This window comes from Oncorhynchus masou, unplaced genomic scaffold (genome assembly GCF_036934945.1).
Source record: "Oncorhynchus masou masou isolate Uvic2021 unplaced genomic scaffold, UVic_Omas_1.1 unplaced_scaffold_1252, whole genome shotgun sequence".
NCBI lineage: Eukaryota > Metazoa > Chordata > Actinopteri > Salmoniformes > Salmonidae > Oncorhynchus > Oncorhynchus masou.
Window position 1 is genome coordinate 47,702 of NW_027002342.1, and position 19,705 is coordinate 67,406.

The window sequence follows — 19,705 nt, forward strand, 5'->3', positions numbered from 1 at the left end:
TAGCTGTGTCATGTTTTGTGTGGACCCCAGGAAGAGTAGCTGTGTCATGTTTTGTGTGGACCCCAGGAAGAGTAGCTGTGTCATGTTTTGTGTGGACCCCAGGAAGAGTAGCTGTTTCATGTTTTGTGTGGACCCCAGGAAGAGTAGCTGTGTCATGTTTTGTGTGGACCCCAGGAAGAGTAGCTGTGTCATGTTTTGTGTGGACCCCAGGAAGAGTCGCTGTTTCATGTGCAACAGCTAATAGGGATTATAATAAAATCCCCAGTTCCAAGCACCTCAGGCACAACCCTGCTTAGCTGCAGAGGAAAATCAGCCAGGCCAAACTCTGCTTAGCTGCAGAGGAAAATCAGCCAGGCCAAACCCTGTTTAGCTGCAGAGGAAAATCGGCCAGGGCAAACCCTGCTTAGCTGCAGAGGAAAATCAGCCAGGCCCAACCCTGCTTAGCTGCAGAGAAAAATCAGCCAGGCCAAACCCTGCTTAGCTGCAGTGCAAAACCAGCCAGGCCAAACCCTGCTTAGCTGCAGAGGAAAACCAGCCAGGCCCAACCCTCCTTAGCTGCAGTGGAAAGCTAGCCAGGCCCAACGCTGTTTAGCTGCAGTGGAAAAACAGCAAGGCCCAACGCTGTTTAGCTGCAGTGGAAAACCAGCCAGGCCCAACGCTGTTTAGCTGCAGTGGAAAACCAGCCAGGCCCAACGCTGTTTAGCTGCAGAGGAAAGATAGCAGAGTGATACAAGGTGGTTTGGTGGCTGGCTTCTCTATTTAAAGATACACTATGGAAGTTTAGTTGATGAAAACACACAAATCCTCAGTTTTAGGCTAACAATTTATGGGTGAAGGTAGGTGTGCCCTTTCTGTACAATATTTCTCTCCATAGAGTGGACTCATTTTGGCTCAAGAGGAGCACCCCCAGAGGCAGAAGCTTCATATAGCCTCTTAAATATTTCCCTCTCCCCCTCAGACACCAAACCTGCTTTGGAGCCTAAAGAGGTGAAAGAGGCAGAACCAGAACAAGAGAACGATGACTTCACTCTGCTCAAGTCCCTGGCCGAAGGTCAAAGGTCAAAAGAGACCAATGAGACGCCGGTCAGAGAGAGCCTGGAGAAGGAGCTTTACTTTCCAGACGAATCAGATTCCACCAAGAACCGCCGGCTAGTCGAAGACTATGACTCAACAAAGATGGAAAACGGCAAGTTCCAAGGTATCTAGTTTAGTCTGTTTCAGTCTGGTCCTGAAAAAGGGACGTTTCTTTTTTTGCTGAGTTTAGTTTAGTCTGTTTATACTACAGCAAGTACCAAGGTATCTATATAGTAATGGCCTCTTGGACAGACTAACCAGACAGAATGTTACAATAATGGCCTCTTGGACAGACTAACCAGACAGAATGTTACAATAATGGCCTCTTGGACAGACTAACCAGACAGAATGTTACAATAATGGCCTCTTGGACAGACTAACCAGACAGAATGTTACAATAATGGCCTCTTGGACAGACTAACCAGACAGAATGTTACAATAATGGCCTCTTGGACAGACTAACCAGACAGAATGTTACATTAATGGCCTCTTGGACAGACTAACCAGACAGAATGTTACAATAATGGCCTCTTGGAAAGACTAACCAGACAGAATGTTACAATAATGGCCTTTTGGACAGACTAACGAGACAGAATGTTACAATAATGGCCTCTTGGACAGACTAACCAGACAGAATGTTACAATAATGGCCTCTTGGACAGACTAACCAGACAGAATGTTACAATAATGGCCTCTTGGAAAGACTAACCAGACATAATGTTACAATAATGGCCTCTTGGACAAACTATCCAGACAGAATGTTACATTAATGGCCTCTTGGACAGACTAACCAGACGGAATGTTACAATAATGGCCTCTTGGAAAGACTAACCAGACATAATGTTACAATAATGGCCTCTTGGACAGACTAACCAGACAGAATTTTACAATAATGGCCTCTTGGACAGACTAACCAGACATAATTTTACAATAATGGCCTCTTGGACAGACTAATCAGACAGAATGTTACATTAATGGCCTCTTGGACAGACTAACCGGACGGAATGTTACAATAATGGCCTCTTCGACAGACTAACCAGACAGAATGTTACAATAATGGCCTCTTGGACAGACTAACCAGACAGAATGTTACAATAATGGCCTCTTAGACAGACTAACCAGACATAATGTTACAATAATGGCCTCTTGGACAGACTAACCAGACAGAATGTTAAAATAATGGCCTCTCGGAGAGACTAACCAGACAGAATGTTACAATAATGGCCTCCTGGACAGACTAACCAGACAGAATGTAACAATAATGGCCTCTTGGACAGACTAACTAGACATAATGTTACAATAATGGCCTATTGGACAGACTAACCAGACATAATGTTACAATAATGGCCTCTTGGACAGACTAACCAGACATAATGTTACAATAATGGCCTCTTGGACAGACTAACCAGACGGAATGTTACAATAATGGCCTCTTCGACAGACTAACCAGACAGAATGTTACAATAATGGCCTCTTGGACAGACTAACCAGACATAATGTTACAATAATGGCCTCTTGGACAGACTAACCAGACAGAATGTTAAAATAATGGCCTCTCGGAGAGACTAACCAGACAGAATGTTACAATAATGGCCTCCTGGACAGACTAACCAGACAGAATGTTACAATAATGGCCTCTTGGACAGACTAACTAGACATAATGTTACAATAATGGCCTATTGGACAGACTAACCAGACATAATGTTTCAATAATGGCCTCTTGGAGAGACTAACCAGACAGAATGTTACATTAATGGCCCCTTGGACAGACTAACCAGACAGAATGTTAAAATAATGGCCTCTCGGAGAGACTAACCAGACAGAATGTTACAATAATGGCCTCCTGGACAGACTAACCAGACAGAATGTTACAATAATGGCCTCTTGGACAGACTAACTAGACATAATGTTACAATAATGGCCTATTGGACAGACTAACCAGACATAATGTTTCAATAATGGCCTCTTGGACAGACTAACCAGACAGAATGTTGCAATAATGGCCTCATGGAGAGACTAACCAGACAGAATGTTGCAATAATGGCCTCATGGACAGACTAACCAGACAGAATGTTGCAATAATGGCCTCATGGACAGACTAACCAGACAGAATGTTGCAATAATGGCCTCATGGACAGACTAACCAGACAGAATGTTGCAATAATGGCCTCATGGACAGACTAACCAGACAGAATGTTGCAATAATGGCCTCATGGACAGACTAACCAGACATAATGTTACAATAATGGCCTCTTGGACAGACTAACCAGACAGAATGTTACATTAATGGCCCCTTGGACAGACTAACCAGACATAATGTTACAATAATGGCCTCTTGGACAGAATGTTACATTAATGGCCTCTTGGACAGACTAACCAGACATAATGTTACAATAATGGCCTCTTGGACAGACTAACCAGACAGAATGTTACAATAATGGCCTCATTTTAATTTAATTTTACCTTTATTTAACCAGGCAAGTCAGTTAAGAACATATTCTTATTTTCAATGACGGACTGGGAACAGTGGGTTAACTGCCTGTTCAGGGGCAGAACGACAGATTTGTACCTTGTCAGCTCGGGGTTTGAACTCACAACCTTCCGGTTACTAGTCCAACGCTCTAACCACTAGGCTACCCTGCCGCCCCAAGGACAGACTAACCAGACGGAATGTTACATTAATGGACTCTTGGACAGACTATCCAGACAGAATGTTGTAATAATGGCTTCTTGGACAGACTCTTGGACAGACTGTCTCTACTGTATATAACTATGGTTGATGTATAGACCAAAGAGTCCCTGTCTTTGTCTTTGTTCCTGTCCTGTCTGGGCCTTTTGCCTCTGAGCCTGTGTGTCTGATAGGGGTGTCTGATCCCTCTAAGGAGGTCTGGTCTGAGGCCCTGCGCTGCTGAGAGAGAGAGAGAGAGAGAGAGAGAGAGAGAGAGAGAGAGACAGAGAGAGACAGAGAGAGAGAGAGAAAGGGGGAATTATCTCTCCTCAGGCGGTCGGCTGAGACAGTGGAAGTGCTAAGGCTAAGCTACAAGCCTTAAATCCTCTTCCTCCATCGCTACAAGATACTATAGACACTTAGTACATCATAAATGGCACCCTATCCTCTATATAGTGGACTACTAGTTCACCACTAGGGCACTATATAAGGAATAGGGTGCTATTTGGGACACAGCCCCAGTCTCTCACAGACCCAGTATTTCATCTCGACCTAGTTCCAGGGAAACAGTTAACTGCTGTATTAGACTTGGGGTCAAATGTCAGGTACCATAAAAAAGAAAAGGGTCTTGTTCAAATACACCTTGAATCCTTCCTTCTTCCCTTCCTTGACCTAATCACTGATCTAACATGGCTGGGCAGGTGAAAGCAAAGGCCCCAGTACATGGTTTCTATAAGGAAGGATTCATGTGAAGTATTCAATCAGGTGGCTCCTCTTGATCCTCTCAGAGGAACTGATGGACTGTGTCCCAAATGGCAACCTATTTCCTATGTAGTGCACTACTTTTGACCAGAGCCCTATGAGCCCTAGTCAAGAGTAGTGCACTATAAAGTGAATAGAGGCATTATGGTCTGACGCCAAGTCTCTCCTCTCAGGATCTGGGTCAAGGTTATATTCTTAGTGTATGAAAAACATCCCCATATGGTCGGAGGGAGTTATTCAGGAGAATAATTGATTGCTTTGTGTGACACGACACATTCAGTCTAACATCGCTCATATATGTTTCATTCTTTCAATATTTATGTGTGTCTGTGTGCGTGTTTGTATGTGTGTTTGCATGACTGCAGATGTACTGTTCTGTACTCTTACTGCACTGTACTGTACTCTACTGTACAGTACTCTACTGTACTGTACTCTACTGTACTGTACTGTACTGTATTGTACTCAACTCTACTGTACTGTAGTCTATTGCACTGTACTGTACTCTACTGTACTCTACTGCACTGCACTGCACTGTACTGTACTGTACTGTACTGTACTGTAATCAACTCTACTGTACTGTACTCTATTGCACTGTACTGCACTGTACTGTACTGTATTGTACTCAACTCTACTGTACTGTACTCTATTGCACTGTACTGTACTGTACTCGACTGCACTGTACTGTACTCTATTGTACTGTAATCAACTCTACTGTACTGTACTCTATTGCACTGTACTGCACTGTACTGTACTGTATTGTACTCAACTCTACTGTACTGTACTCTATTGAACTGTACTGTACTCTACTGTACTGTACTCGACTGCACTGTACTGTACTCTACTGTACTGTAATCAACTCTACTGTACTGTACTCTACAGCCCTGTACTGTATTATACTGTACTGTATTAAACTCTACTGCACTGTACTGTACTATACTGTACTCAAATCTACTGCACTTTATTCTACTGTACTCTATGCTACTGTACTCTACTGTACTTTACTGAACTGTACTGTACTCTACTGTACTGCACTGTACTGTACTCTACTGTACTTTACTCAACTCTACTGTACTCAACTATACTGTACTGTACTGTACTCTACTGTACTGTAATGTACTCTAATGTACTGTACTCTACTTGTACTGTACTGTACTGTACTGTACTCAACTCTACTGCACTGTATTCTACTGTACTGTACTGTACTCAACTCGACTGTACTGTACTCCGCTTCACTGTACTGTACTGTACTGTAATCAACTCTACTGTACTGTACTCTACTGCACTCTACTGTACTGCACTCTACTGTACTCTAAAGTACTGTACTTTACTCTACTATACTGCACTCTACTATACTGTAATGTACTCTGCTCTACTGTACTCTACGCTACTGTACTCTACTGTACTGTACTATACTGTACTGTACTCTACTGCACTGTACTGTACTGTACTCAACTATACTGCACTGTATTCTACTGTACTCTATGCTATTGTACTGTACTCTATGCTACTGTACTGTACCCTACTGTACTGTACTGTATTGTACTGTACTCTACTCTACTGTACTCAACTACTGCACTGTATTCTACTGTACTCTATTGTACTGTACTCTACTGTACTGCACTGTGCTGTACTCTACTGTACTCTACTGTTCTGTCCTCTACTGTAGTGTACTCTAGTGTACTGTACTGTACTGTGCTCTAGTGTACTGTACTCTACTGTACTCTAGTGTACTGTACTGTATAGTACTCTACTGTACTCTAGTGTACTGTGCTGTACTCTACCGTACTCTACTCTACTGTATTGTACTCTACTGTACTCTAATGTACTGTGCTGTATTCTACTGTACTCTAGTGTACTGTACTGTACTCTACTGCACTCTATTGTACTGTACTCTACTGTACTTCACTGTGCTGTACTCTACTGTACTCTACTGTTCTGTACTCTACTGTAGTGTACTCTAGTGTACTGTACTGTACTGTGCTCTAGTGTACTGTACTGTATAGTACTCTACTGTACTCTAGTGTACTGTGCTGTACTCTACCGTACTCTACTGTACTGTATTGTACTCTACTGTACTCTAGTGTACTGTGCTGTATTCTACTGTACTCTAGTGTACTGTACTGTACTCTACAGTACTCTAGTGTACTGTGCTGTACTCTACTGTACTCTAGTGTAATGTACTCTTCTGTACTCTGGTGTACTGTGCTGTACTCTTGTGTACTCTACTCTACTGTATTCTAGTGTACTGTAGTGTACTCTACTATACTGTACTCTAGTGTACTGTACTATACTCTACTGTACTCTACTGTACTCTAGTGTACGGTAGTGTACTCTACTATACTGTACTATAGTGTACTGTACTGTACCCTACTGTACTCTAGTGTACTGTACTCTACTGTACTCTAGTGTACTGTAGTGTACTGTAGTGTACTCTATTGTACTGTGCTCTACTGTACTCTAGTGTACTGTACTCTACTGTACTCTAGTGTACTGTACTCTACTGTACTCTGGTGTACTGTGCTGTACTCTAGTGTACTGTACTCTCCTGTACTCTACTGTACTCTAGTGTACGGTAGTGTACTCTACTATACTGTACTCTAGTGTACTGTACTCTGTGTACTCTACTGTATTGTACTGTAACTGATGCAAGCAGTAGAATCAGATTTAAAAGCAGGTAAAAATACACCTTGTGGAATGGCGGGCTCTGTCAAGTAGCACTGACATGGGCACAGACACATGCATACACACATGATAACATACGCACTATACACAAACGTACACTTGGATTTTGTGTTATGGATATGTGGTAGTGAAGTATAGGCTGAGGGCACACACTTAGTGTGTTTTGAATTCTATAACGAAAGTTTTGTAATGTTTTTTAAATTGTATAATACAGCTAATAGGGATCCATAATATATACAAATACTGCACTGTACTCTACTGTACTGTACTCTAGTGTACTGTACTGTACTGTGCTCTAGTGTACTGTACTCGACTGTACTCTAGTGTACTGTATAGTACTCTACTGTACTCTAGTGTACTGTGCTGTACTCTACCGTACTCTACTGTACTGTATTGTACTCTACTGTACTCTAGTGTACTGTGCTGTACTCTACTGTACTCTAGTGTACTGTACTGTACTCTACTGTACTCTAGTTTACTGTGCTGTACTCTGGTGTACTGTGCTGTACTCTTGTGTACTGTACTCTACTGTACTCTACTGTACTGTAGTGTACTGTAGTGTACTCTACTATACTGTACTCTAGTGTACTGTACTATACTCTACTGTACTCTACTGTACTCTAGTGTACGGTAGTGTACTCTACTATACTGTACTATAGTGTACTGTACTGTACTCTACTGTACTCTAGTGTACTGTACTCTACTGTACTCTAGTGTACTGTACTCTAGTGTACTCTAATGTATTGTACTGTAACTGATGCAAGCAGTAGAATCAGATTTAAAAAGCAGGTAAAAATACACCTGGTCTATAACGAATGTTTTGTAATGTTTTTTAAATTGTATAACTGCCTTAATTCTGCCAGACCTCAGGAAGAGTATCTGCTGCCTTGGCAGCAGCTAATAGGGATCCATAATATATACAAATACTGCACTGTACTCTACTGCACTGTACTCTACTGTAGTGTACTCTACTGTACTCTAACCTACTCTACTGTAGTCTACTGTACTCTAACCTACTCTACTTTACTGTGCTGTACCATACTCTAACCTAGTCTACTGTACTATACTACTCTGCTGTACTGTACTCTACTGTACTGCACTGTACTCTACTCTACTGTAGTGTACTGTACTCTACTGTACTCTACTGTCCTCTAACCTCTATTGTACTGTAGTGTAGTGTAGTGTAGTGTAGTGTAGAGTAGTATACTGCTGTTGGCTGAAACTAAGGCACCTCATCAATTAGACCAGATTATCTGTAGATCAGTGTACTGTACTGTACTGTACTGTACTGTACTGTACTGTACTGTACTGTAGTGAAACTAAGGCACCTCATCAATTAGACCAGATTATCTGTAGATCAGTGTACTGTACTGTACTGTACTGTACTGTACTGTACTGTAGTGAAACGAAGGCACCTCATCAGTTAGACCAGATTCTCTGTAGATCAGTGTACTGTACTGTACTGTAGTGTAGTGAAACTAAGGTAAGTAGGTTCTGTGATGTTAACGTATTGACCATTCAGCTGAACATGGTTCAGTTATTTTCTGTTTCATTACTTGAGAGTTGTTGCTGTTGGACCATTTGCAGTGTGTGTGTGTGTGTGTGTGTGTGTGTGTGTGTGTGTGTGTGTGTGTGTGTGTGTGTGTGTGTGTGTGTGTGTGTGTGTGTGTGTGTGTGTGTGTGTGTGTGTGTGTGTGTGTGTGTGTGTGTGTGCTGGCCATCTGTTTCCTGGTGTGCTAGCGCTGCATACAGCCTTAAGTCTCAGCGTTTTAGTTTGTTACATAAGAGTCATACTGGCACAGGGATAAACCTGGTGAGCTGAGAAATATTTAAGAGAGGGGGAGAGGAGAGGAGACGAGAGGAGAGGAGACGAGAGGAGAGGAGAGGAAAGGGGAGGAGAGGAGAGGAAAGGGGAGGTGAGGAGAGGAGAGGAGAGGAAAGGGGAGGAGAGGAGAGGAGAGGAGAGGAGGCTGCAGCTCATTCATAATGTGCTACACCCAGTGGGACACACAACCACACAAGTGTTGTGACATTGTCGTGTCCTTGGTTGTGATTGCAGATGACCCAGAGAGCTTCAGGCAGGTGGATGGTACCCCTCTAACGGCTGAAGACATCGTCCAGAAGATCGCTACTAAGATATACGAGGAGGACGACAGAGGTGTATTTGACAGGATCGTCTCCAAGCTGCTCAGACTGGGCCTGGTAGGTCCAGCTGTCTGGTAAAAACACAACACAGAAATGGCTCCCAAATGGAATTGGAATGACATTTTTTTGTTTACTGCTTGAATTGACTGAATAAAACATTTAATGATCACAATCCTGATGGACACTATGCAAGTCAGGGACAGACTGGGACCATAAATCTGCCTGGGCATTACTAACACAGCACATTGTTTCCCTCAAGGCCCCCATTATTAGTCAAATAATAATTATGCCAAAAGAAAACCCAATTTAGATGGATGAGCCCAACTGGTATATCCTGAACTTTCCTATGTCCAGCCTGTTTCTGGTGTTTGTGTGTAGTTGTGTGAGTCAGAGACCGTGATTAACAGTTCACAGTGGGGTTGATTCATGGAATTCCCCTCTTATAGTGAGTGATGCACTTACCTTTTTTCTCTCTCTCTCTCTCTCTTTCTTTCTTTCTTTCTTTCTTTCTTTCTTTCTTTCTTTCTTTCTTTCTTTCTTACTCTCTCTCCCTCTCTCTCTCTCTCTTTCTCCCCCCCCCTCTCTCTCTCTGTCTCTCTCTCTTTCCCTCTCCCTCCCTCTCTCTCTCTCTTTCTCCCCCCCTCTCTCTCTGTCTCTGTCTCTCTCTCTTTTCTCTCTCCTCTCTCTCTCTGTCTCTCTCTGTGTGTCTCTCTCTTCTCCCCCTCTCTCTTTCCCTCTCTCTCTCTCTCTCTTTCTCTCTCTCTCTCTCTCCCCCCCCTCTCTCTCTCTCTCTCTGTCTCTCTCTTTCTCTGTCTCTCTCTGTGTCTCTCTTCCCTCTCTCTCTCTCTCTCTCTCTCTCTTTATCTCCCACTCTCTACCTCTCTCTCTTTTCCTCTCTCTTTTATCTCTCTCACTCTCTCCCGCTTCGCTCTCTCTTTCCCTCTCTCTCTCACTCTCTCTCTCTCTCTCTCTCTCTCTATCCCTCCCTCCCTCTCACCCTCCGCCCCTCCACTAGATTACAGACAGCCAGGCAGACAGTCTGGAGTACGAGGTAGCCGAGGCTCTTCAGGACCTCATCACTAAGAACGCAAAGAACAATGAGATCGAGGACCTGGGAGAGGACTATCCCGTGACCCGGGGTGACCAGGATGACCAGAATCCCGACGCTAGCATGGTACAATCTGGGATAAGGCTAAATTCAATTACATTTAACATTTGAGAATTTTTGGATTCTTAGCATGAAAATCTCTGCATGCCTCCCATCAGACACTGCTGTGATGAGGATGATGGTGATGACGATGGTGACGATGACAGTGGTGATGATGGTGATGATGATGTCTCACTCTCTCCTCTCTCCTCCCAGGATGTTACTGGTTCCCCCAACCGTCGGTACGATGAAGAAGATGATGATGAAGATCAGGCGGCCATTGATGACGACGTGGACAGAGGAGAGGGGGATGACACAGTGGATAACACCTGGGATAGAGAGAGGAGGGAGAAGGGGAGGAGGAGGAGAGGAGTGAGGGAGTGAGAGATGAGGGAAACGAGTTGAGCCCAGAGGATGGTCTTCAGGACCTTCAGTACTTCCCCAACTTCTACCGTCTGCTAAAGAGTCTAGACTCAGGTAGGAATACACACACACACACATGCGCACAAGTATACACACACACACACACATACACACACACACACACACACACACACACACACACACACACACACATACACACACACACATACACACACACGCGCACACATATGCACACACACACACACATACACACATACACACATACATATATACAGTGCCTTGCGAAAGTATTCGGCCCCCTTGAACTTTGCGACCTTTTGCCACATTTCAGGCTTCAAACATAAAGATATAAAACTGTATTTTTTTGTGAAGAATCAACAACAAGTGGGACACAATCATGAAGTGGAACGACATTTTTTAACAAATCAAAAACTGAAAAATTGGGCGTGCAAAATTATTCAGCCCCCTTAAGTTAATACTTTGTAGCGCCACCTTTTGCTGCGATTACAGCTGTAAGTCGCTTGGGGTATGTTGATTCTTCACAAAAAAATACAGTTTTATATCTTTATGTTTGAAGCCTGAAATGTGGCAAAAGGTCGCAAAGTTCAAGGGGGCCGAATACTTTCGCAAGGCACTGTATATACACACACATACATACGCACACACATACACACATACACACACACATGCACACACATTCAAACACACACATACACATGCACACACTCGCATACACACACACGCATGCACATGCACATGCACACACACACAAACATATCCAAGCATGCAAGCTCTCTCTCTCTCTCTCTCACACACACACACACACACACACACACACACACACACACACACACACACACACACACACACCACATGCACACACAAACAAATAAACACCTGTGTGTGTGCGTGTGTGTGATTTTTCCAGAGCAAGACGCCCAGGAGAGAGAGACTCTGATCACTATCATGAAGACTCTGATTGACTTTGTCAAGATGATGGTGAAATATGGAACCATCACACCTGAAGAGGGAGTCTCCTACCTTGGTAAGACACACAGTTTATTATCTATATAATAACATGTATATTAAACTACCTTGGTAAGACACAGTTTATTATCTATATAATAACATGTATATTAAACTACCTTGGTAAGACACACAGTTTATTATCTATATAATAACATGTATATTAAACTACCTTGGTAAGACACAGATTATTATCTATATAATAACATGTATATACTACCTTGGTAAGACAGTTTATTGTCTATATAATAACATGTATATACTACCTTGGTAACACACATTTTATGATCTATATTATAACATGTATATTCTACCTTGGTAAGACACAGTTTATTATCTATATAATAACATGTATATACTACCTTGGTAAGACACACAGTTTATTATCTATATAATAACATGTATATTAAACTACCTTGGTAAGACACAGATTATTATCTATATAATAACATGTATATACTACCTTGGTAAGACACACAGTTTATTATCTATATAATAACATGTATATTAAACTACCTTGGTAAGACACAGATTATTATCTATATAATAACATGTATATACTACCTTGGTAAGACACACAGTTTATTATCTATATAATAACATGTATATACTACCTTGGTAAGACACACAGTTTATTATCTATATAATAACATGTATATTAAACTACCTTGGTAAGACACACAGTTTATTATCTATATAATAACATGTATATTAAACTACCTTGGTAAGACACAGATTATTATCTATATAATAACATGTATATACTACCTTGGTAAGACAGTTTATTGTCTATATAATAACATGTATATACTACCTTGGTAAGACAGTTTATTGTCTATATAATAACATGTATATACTACCTTGGTAAGACAGTTTATTGTCTATATAATAACATGTATATACTACCTTGGTAACACACATTTTATGATCTATATTATAACATGTATATTCTACCTTGGTAAGACACAGTTTATTATCTATATAATAACATGTATATACTACCTTGGTAAGACAGTTTATTGTCTATATAATAACATGTATATACTACCTTGGTAAGACACATTTTATGATCTATATTATAACATGTATATTCTACCTTGGTAAGACACATTTTATTATCTATATTATAACACGTATATACTACCTTGGTAAGACACAGTTTATTATCTATATTACAGTTTATATCCAGGATGTGACTGGTGGTGGTGGTAGTGGGGGGGGGGTGCGTGTGTGTGTGTGTGTGTGTGTGTGTGTGTGTGTGTGTGTGTGCGTGCGTGCCCCACCACAATAACAGCTCCTGACCAGCCAGTTCCTATTCCTATTGACTTCCTGCTGAGAACCTCACACAGCACCAACATCAGCAATACTCAGATACCACCTCATTTACTGTCATCACAAGATTTATGGAGACCCCTTTACATTCATTACACCGCTAATGTTCGTTAGAAAATCACCAGTTATGTGTTGAGATCTCCAGCTATATATGGCTCTACTTTACCCTGGTGCGTCATGTTGCGATGTATCTACATGTGTTGCTATGGAGTGACATGTCCTTGTCATATCCTTCCACTTCATTGACTTCATGGTGGCTCAGTAACTAGTGTCGTTTAGACAATAGGACAAAGATAACACACAACGATAATAACGACTAAATTGAATACATGACATAATAGACAGGGGTTTTCTTGGCAACCCCGACGACGTTACGTTTAGGTTCCGTGGAGACGTGGGGATGGAATTCCGGGTTGCCAGGCAACGGGCCATTGTGTCCTCAGTGACCCGTGATTGTGGATAGGGATGAGTCACCTCTATTACACACAACTGATCTGCCTTAGGGAGATAAGGGATAGAGAGATAGTGAGAGAGCGAGAAAGATAGAGATAGAGGGAGGGAGGGGATAAATGTCACAAACAGCAGGACATGGGGGCTGTGACACAGCGTCATCTCTACAGTAGAGAGGGAGGGAGAGGATGGAAGTGAAAGAGACAATGAGAAAGCTCTCTGAACTGGCCATTTCACAGAACAGCACAGCTGTCTTCAGTATCAACTCGACAGTTCAGCTGGATCCTAGACATGCAGAATCTGTTCAAAACATGAATCAGAACTCTCATAGTATAATGAGTAGGGTTCTGGAATCAGGACCTTCATAGTATAATGAGTGGTGTTCTGGAATCAGAACCCTCATAGTATAATGAGTGGTGTTCTGGAATCAGAACCCTCATAGTATAATGAGTGGTGTTCTGGAATCAGAACCCTCATAGTATAATGAGTGGTGTTCTGGAATCAGAACCCTCATAGTATAATGAGTGGTGTTCTGGAATCAGAACCCTCATAGTATAATGAGTGGTGTTCTGGAATCAGAACCCTCGTAGTATAATGAGTGGTGTTCCTCAATGAAAAAGAGGAAAGAGAGAGGAGATGGTAGAGAAAGGGGAGTGTAGAAGAGATAGGAAAGAAAGAGAGGAACAGAAATAGATAATCTAGTAAATAATGGGTAGTGCTGTGGAAAAGAGGCGAGAGGTAGAGCAGGGGAGAGATCGAAGGAAGGAAAAAGTGGAACATATAATTAGAGAATATAGATTGTATACTGAATGAGTGGTGTTGTGGAGACCTGTCTAACCTCTATATGTCTATGCTCCTGTAGAAAACCTGGATGCTATGATCGCTCTGCAGACCAAGAATAAGCTGGGGAAAACACTGGGGATCCCTGGCATCATCCCTCCTACAGGTAAATATCACCCAGTCAGTGGGGATCCCTGGCATCATCCCTCCTACAGGTAAATATCACCCAGTCAGTGGGGATCCCTGGCATCATCCCTCCTACAGGTAAATATCACCCAGTCAGTGGGGATCCCTGGCATCATCCCTCCTACCGGTAAATATCACCCAGTCAGTGGGGATCCCTGGCATCATCCATCCTACAGGTAAATATCACCCAGTCAGTGGGGATCCCTGGCATCATCCCTCCTACAGGTAAATATCACCCAGTCAGTGGGGATCCCTGGCATCATCCCTCCTACAGGTAAATATCACCCAGTCAGTGGGGATCCCTGGCATCATCCCTCCTACAGGTAAATATCACCCAGTCAGTGGGGATCCCTGGCATCATCCCTCCTACCGGTAAATATCACCCAGTCAGTGGGGATCCCTGGCATCATCCATCCTACAGGTAAATATCACCCAGTCAGTGGGGATCCCTGGCATCATCCCTCCTACAGGTAAATATCACCCAGTCAGTGGGGATCCCTGGCATCATCCCTCCTACAGGTAAATATCACCCAGTCAGTGGGGATCCCTGGCATCATCCATCCTACAGGTAAATATCACCCAGTCAGTGGGGATCCCTGGCATCATCCCTCCTACAGGTAAATATCACCCAGTCAGTGGGGATCCCTGGCATCATCCCTCCTACAGGTAAATATCACCCAGTCAGTGGAGATCCCTGGCATCATCCCTCCTACAGGTAAATATCACCCAGTCAGTGGGGATCCCTGGCATCATCCCTCCTACAGGTAAATATTACCCAGTCAGTGGGGATCCCTGGCATCATCCCTCCTACAGGTAAATATCACCCAGTCAATGGGGATCCCTGGCATCATCCCTCCTACAGGTAAATATCACCCAGTCAGTGGGGATCCCTGGCATCATCCTTCCTACAGGTAAATATCACCCAGTCACTATGAAGTGACCTGTCCTTTTCATATCATTCCACCTGATTGACCTTGCGGTGGCTCTGTGACTAGTGTCAGGTAAATCTACAGTCGCTGTACTTTTCATTATTCCCTTCTGGATGTGTTTATTTTTATGGATGGTTATGGTAAAGGTAAATGTATGGTTAAGGTACTTTGCTCAGACAGGTCGTGTAATACTGAACTTCCCCTTTAAGGGTTGGGTGTTGGTGGGTGTGGTGTTGTTGAGTGTGGTGTGGTTGGGTTGGGTGTGGTGTGGTTGGGTTGGGTGTGGTGGGGTTGGGTGTTGTTGGGTTGGGTGTGGTGTGGTGGGGTTGGGTTGGGTGTGGTGGGTTCGGGTTGGGTGTGGTGTGGTGGGGTTAGGTTAGGTTGGGTGGGATTAGGTTGGGTTGGGTGTGGTTGGGTGTGGTGGGGTTACGTTAGGTTTGGTTGGGTGTGGTGTGGTTGTGTTGGGTGTGGTTGGGTTGGGTTGGGTATGGTGGGGTTAGGTTGGGTTGGGTGTGGTTGGGTTGGGTGTAGTGGGATGGGGTCGAGTTGAGTCGGGTTCAGTCGGGTTGAGTTTGGTTGGTGGTAACTGTCTGTTGTTGTGCCTGTGTTGCAGGGAAGACCCCAGAGGACGATGACAACACCAAGGCAGAGGCGGCCAAGATGCAGAAGGAATATGAGAACCTGAAAGACTCAACCAAGGAAGAAGCGCCGTCCACTGACACCAGAGGCCAGTTCAAGAAGGATTCTGTTTGCAGCGAACATGTTACCAGAGTAACAATTTCAGTTGAACAATTTTAATGAACATTTCAAAATGTTATCTCCCTCTCTGTTATAGATCACCCAGGCAAGTCTGAGATCTACTTGGAAGCCATCAGGAAGAACATTGAGTGGCTGAAGAAACACAACAAAGATGAGGGCAGAGACGGTAAGACAACTATATATATATAACCCTCCCCTAGAAAGAGAGAGAGAAGGAGAAAGAAAGAAAGAGTAAGTGCATCACTCACTATAATACGAGGGGAATTCCATGAATCAATTCCATGAATCAACCCCACTGTGAACTGTTAATCACAGTCTCTGACTCACACAACTACACACAAACACCAGAAACAGGCTGGACATTATGCTGTACGTAGAGTCTGTCTGGAGAATCTATACAATCTCTGTAGGACCCAAACAGTCCCTTTGTTCAGTGTACAGTTTCAGCTAACGTTCCAACATTAGTACACACTCACACACACATACACACACACACACACTCACACATACACACACACACACACCCGCCCGCCCCTCCTACTGCAATCTGTCTGGTCACAGATAAGTCTGTAGCGACACACTGAAGAATAGTTCAATTAAAGTCTGCTTTGTCCAGCTGGATTTGCAATTAAAATAAGCTTGGTGGGTGATGCGTTACCCCCACACCTCATGAATATGGATAAGGCTTGGCATGCATCCCAAATGGCACATTATTCCCTATATAGTGCACTATTGGCACTACCCTATGGGCCCTGGTCAAAAGTAGTGCATTCCATAGGGACTAGAATGCCATTTGGAACTGGGACACAGACTTGATGAGTCTGCTGCCCTAATTACTGTGATGTGTGTGTGTGCATGTGTGCGTGTGTGTGTATCTACTCCCAGTTACCCTCATCAACCCTCACAGCAGAGGACCCAGACCAGAACATTTCCTGGTTATGACACTGCAACTATCAGCCATTGTTTCATTTACTTAATGTAATACTGTAGACATCCACTGGTCAATAAGAGTGGAGCAGATTTGGTCAGCCAAGTGTTCCGTCAGTTCCCATTGGTGGTTCATTGAGTAGAAGACTATGAAATGTTAATGAGGGTAGTCTATGCATTGGTATGAGACCAGCCCAGTCCAACTGTCTGGTGTGGATGACCACTGGGACCTCCTAAAATAACCAATCAACTGTCTATTGTACAGCCATAAAGACAGACACTTAGATATAGTTTGTTGTTATATTGGAGGTATAATTAGTTATAGATATGTTTAGGATATTCTTATGGTGAGTGTATTTTCTCTCTCCTGAGTGTACTGTCCAGGGACCGTATTTATCAATCACCTAAGAGTAGGAGTTCTGATTAGGGATCAGTTCTGCCTGTTAGATCACAAAGAATACGATTACATGGACAGGGAAAAAGTACTCCCACCCTGAGACGCTTGATACATCTCCTCTCTATATATACAGTATACTCTCTTCTTTTGGCTGTGTGTCTTTGCAGGTCCTTCTCTCTCTTTTTCTCTCTCTTCTATCCTATCTCTGTCTCTGTTTCTGTTTCTGTCTCTGTCTCTGTCTCTCTCTCTCTCTCTCTCTCTTTCTCTCTCTCTCTCCTCTCTCATCTATCCTATCTCTGTCTCTGTTTCTGTCTCTGTCTCTGTCTCTCTCTCTTTCTCTCTCTCTCCTCTATCCTCTTTCTCCTCTGTTATTTTGGCTGTGTGTGTTTAGTGCAGGTCCTCCCTCTCTCCTCTCTCTCTCCTCTCTCTTCTCTCTCTTCACTCTCTCTCTCCACTCCTCTCTCTCCTCTCTCTCCTCTATCCTCTCTCCTATCTACCCTGTCTCTTCTCTCTCCTCTCTCTTCTCACTCCTCTCTCTCCTCTCAGTGAGACTGAAATAGCTGCATTTTGGAGCTGCCTTACTCAACAAAAATGTACCAAAACAACAATTCAATGGGAAAGTGACAATACATGGGAAAGTAACAGTGTATGCTTTATTAGATCAAGCGATTAAAAAATATATATATGTTACCCCCCTTTTCTCCCCAATCTTGTCTCATCACTGCAACTCCCCAACGGGCTCGGAAGGTGAATGTCGAGTCATGCGTCCTCTGAAACTTAACGCGCCAAACTACACTTCTTAACACCCGCCCCCTTAACCTGGAAGCCAGCCGCACCAATGTGTCGGAGGCAACACCGTTCAACTGACGACTGAGGTCAGCCTGCAGGTGCCTGACCCACCACAAGGAGTCGCTAGAGTGCGATGAGCCAAGTAAAGCCCCCCAGCCAAACCCTCCCCCTAACCCGGATGACGCTGGGCCAATTGTGCACCGCCCCATGGGACTCCCGATCACAGCCGGTTGTGATATAACTTGAATCCGGGTCTGTAGTGACGCATCTAGCACTGCGATGCAGTGCCTTAGACTGCCTCGCCAGTCAGGAGGCCCATAAAATTGTTTTCTAACTGATATGATGCAGTTTATTGTTGTGACATGAAATAACAGAATTGCATGAAAATCTCCGTTATTTTGGTGGGGCCTCGTCCACCTGCCCTACGTAGGGCATTGCCACTGTGTGTGTGTGAAGTGCAGGTCTCCTCTCTGTACCCATTGTGGTTGATTAGAATGCCAGTCAGGCAGTCCGGTGAGTGTCTGGGAAGAGAGGGGCCTCTCGTCCTTACTGATGGCAGAGGGAGACATCTGATGGGGAGGTAATAGAGAGAGTCAGGGCCCTGTCAACATGGAGCTACTCATAGAGGAAAACACACTACCACACACACAGTAGGAAACAGGTTCCACTTCCTGTTTGAGTATGCCAGTGAGCTTTCCTCAGGTACTGACCCTGTTGGGTTATTCACCAGAAGATCTATTCACCCAGATATGATCACTTATGGAAATGAGATGTGAAGTCACTCAAAAGTCCCGTGAACAGTTTGTAATGTGTAGGGAACGGTTTGTAATGTGTAGGGAACGGTTTGTAATGTGTAGGGAACAGTTTGTAATGTGTAGGGAACAGTTTGTAATGTGTAGGGAACGGATTGTAATGTGTAGGGAACGGTTTGTAATGTGTAGGGAACGGTTTGTAATGTGTAGGGAACGGTTTGTAATGTGTAGGGAACGGTTTGTAATGTGTAGGGAACGGGTTGTAATGTGTAGGGAACGGTTTGTGATGTGTAGGGAACGGGTTGTAATGTGTAGGGAACGGTTTGTGATGTGTAGGGAACGGTTTGTAATGTGTAGGGAACGGTTTGTGATGTGTAGGGAACGGGTTGTAATGTTGAGGGAACGGTTTGTAATGTGTAGGGAACGGTTTGTAATGTGTAGGGAACGGTTTGTAATGTTTAGGGAACGGTTTGTAATGTGTAGGGAACAGTTTGTAATGTGTAGGGAACAGTTTGT

General features: G+C 43.5%; 1 protein-coding gene and 1 pseudogene across 1 annotated transcript in view; one reads left to right on the plus strand and one right to left on the minus strand.

Moving 5' to 3' along the window:
* Positions 1-16,612, plus strand: part of LOC135530090 (secretogranin-3-like) — a 29,754-nt pseudogene extending 13,142 nt beyond the window's left edge.
* The window catches only part of LOC135530091 (butyrophilin subfamily 1 member A1-like), a 145,603-nt gene that overhangs the window by 28,467 nt on the left and 97,431 nt on the right, over positions 1-19,705 (minus strand). The gene's annotated exons all lie outside the window — the stretch shown is intronic.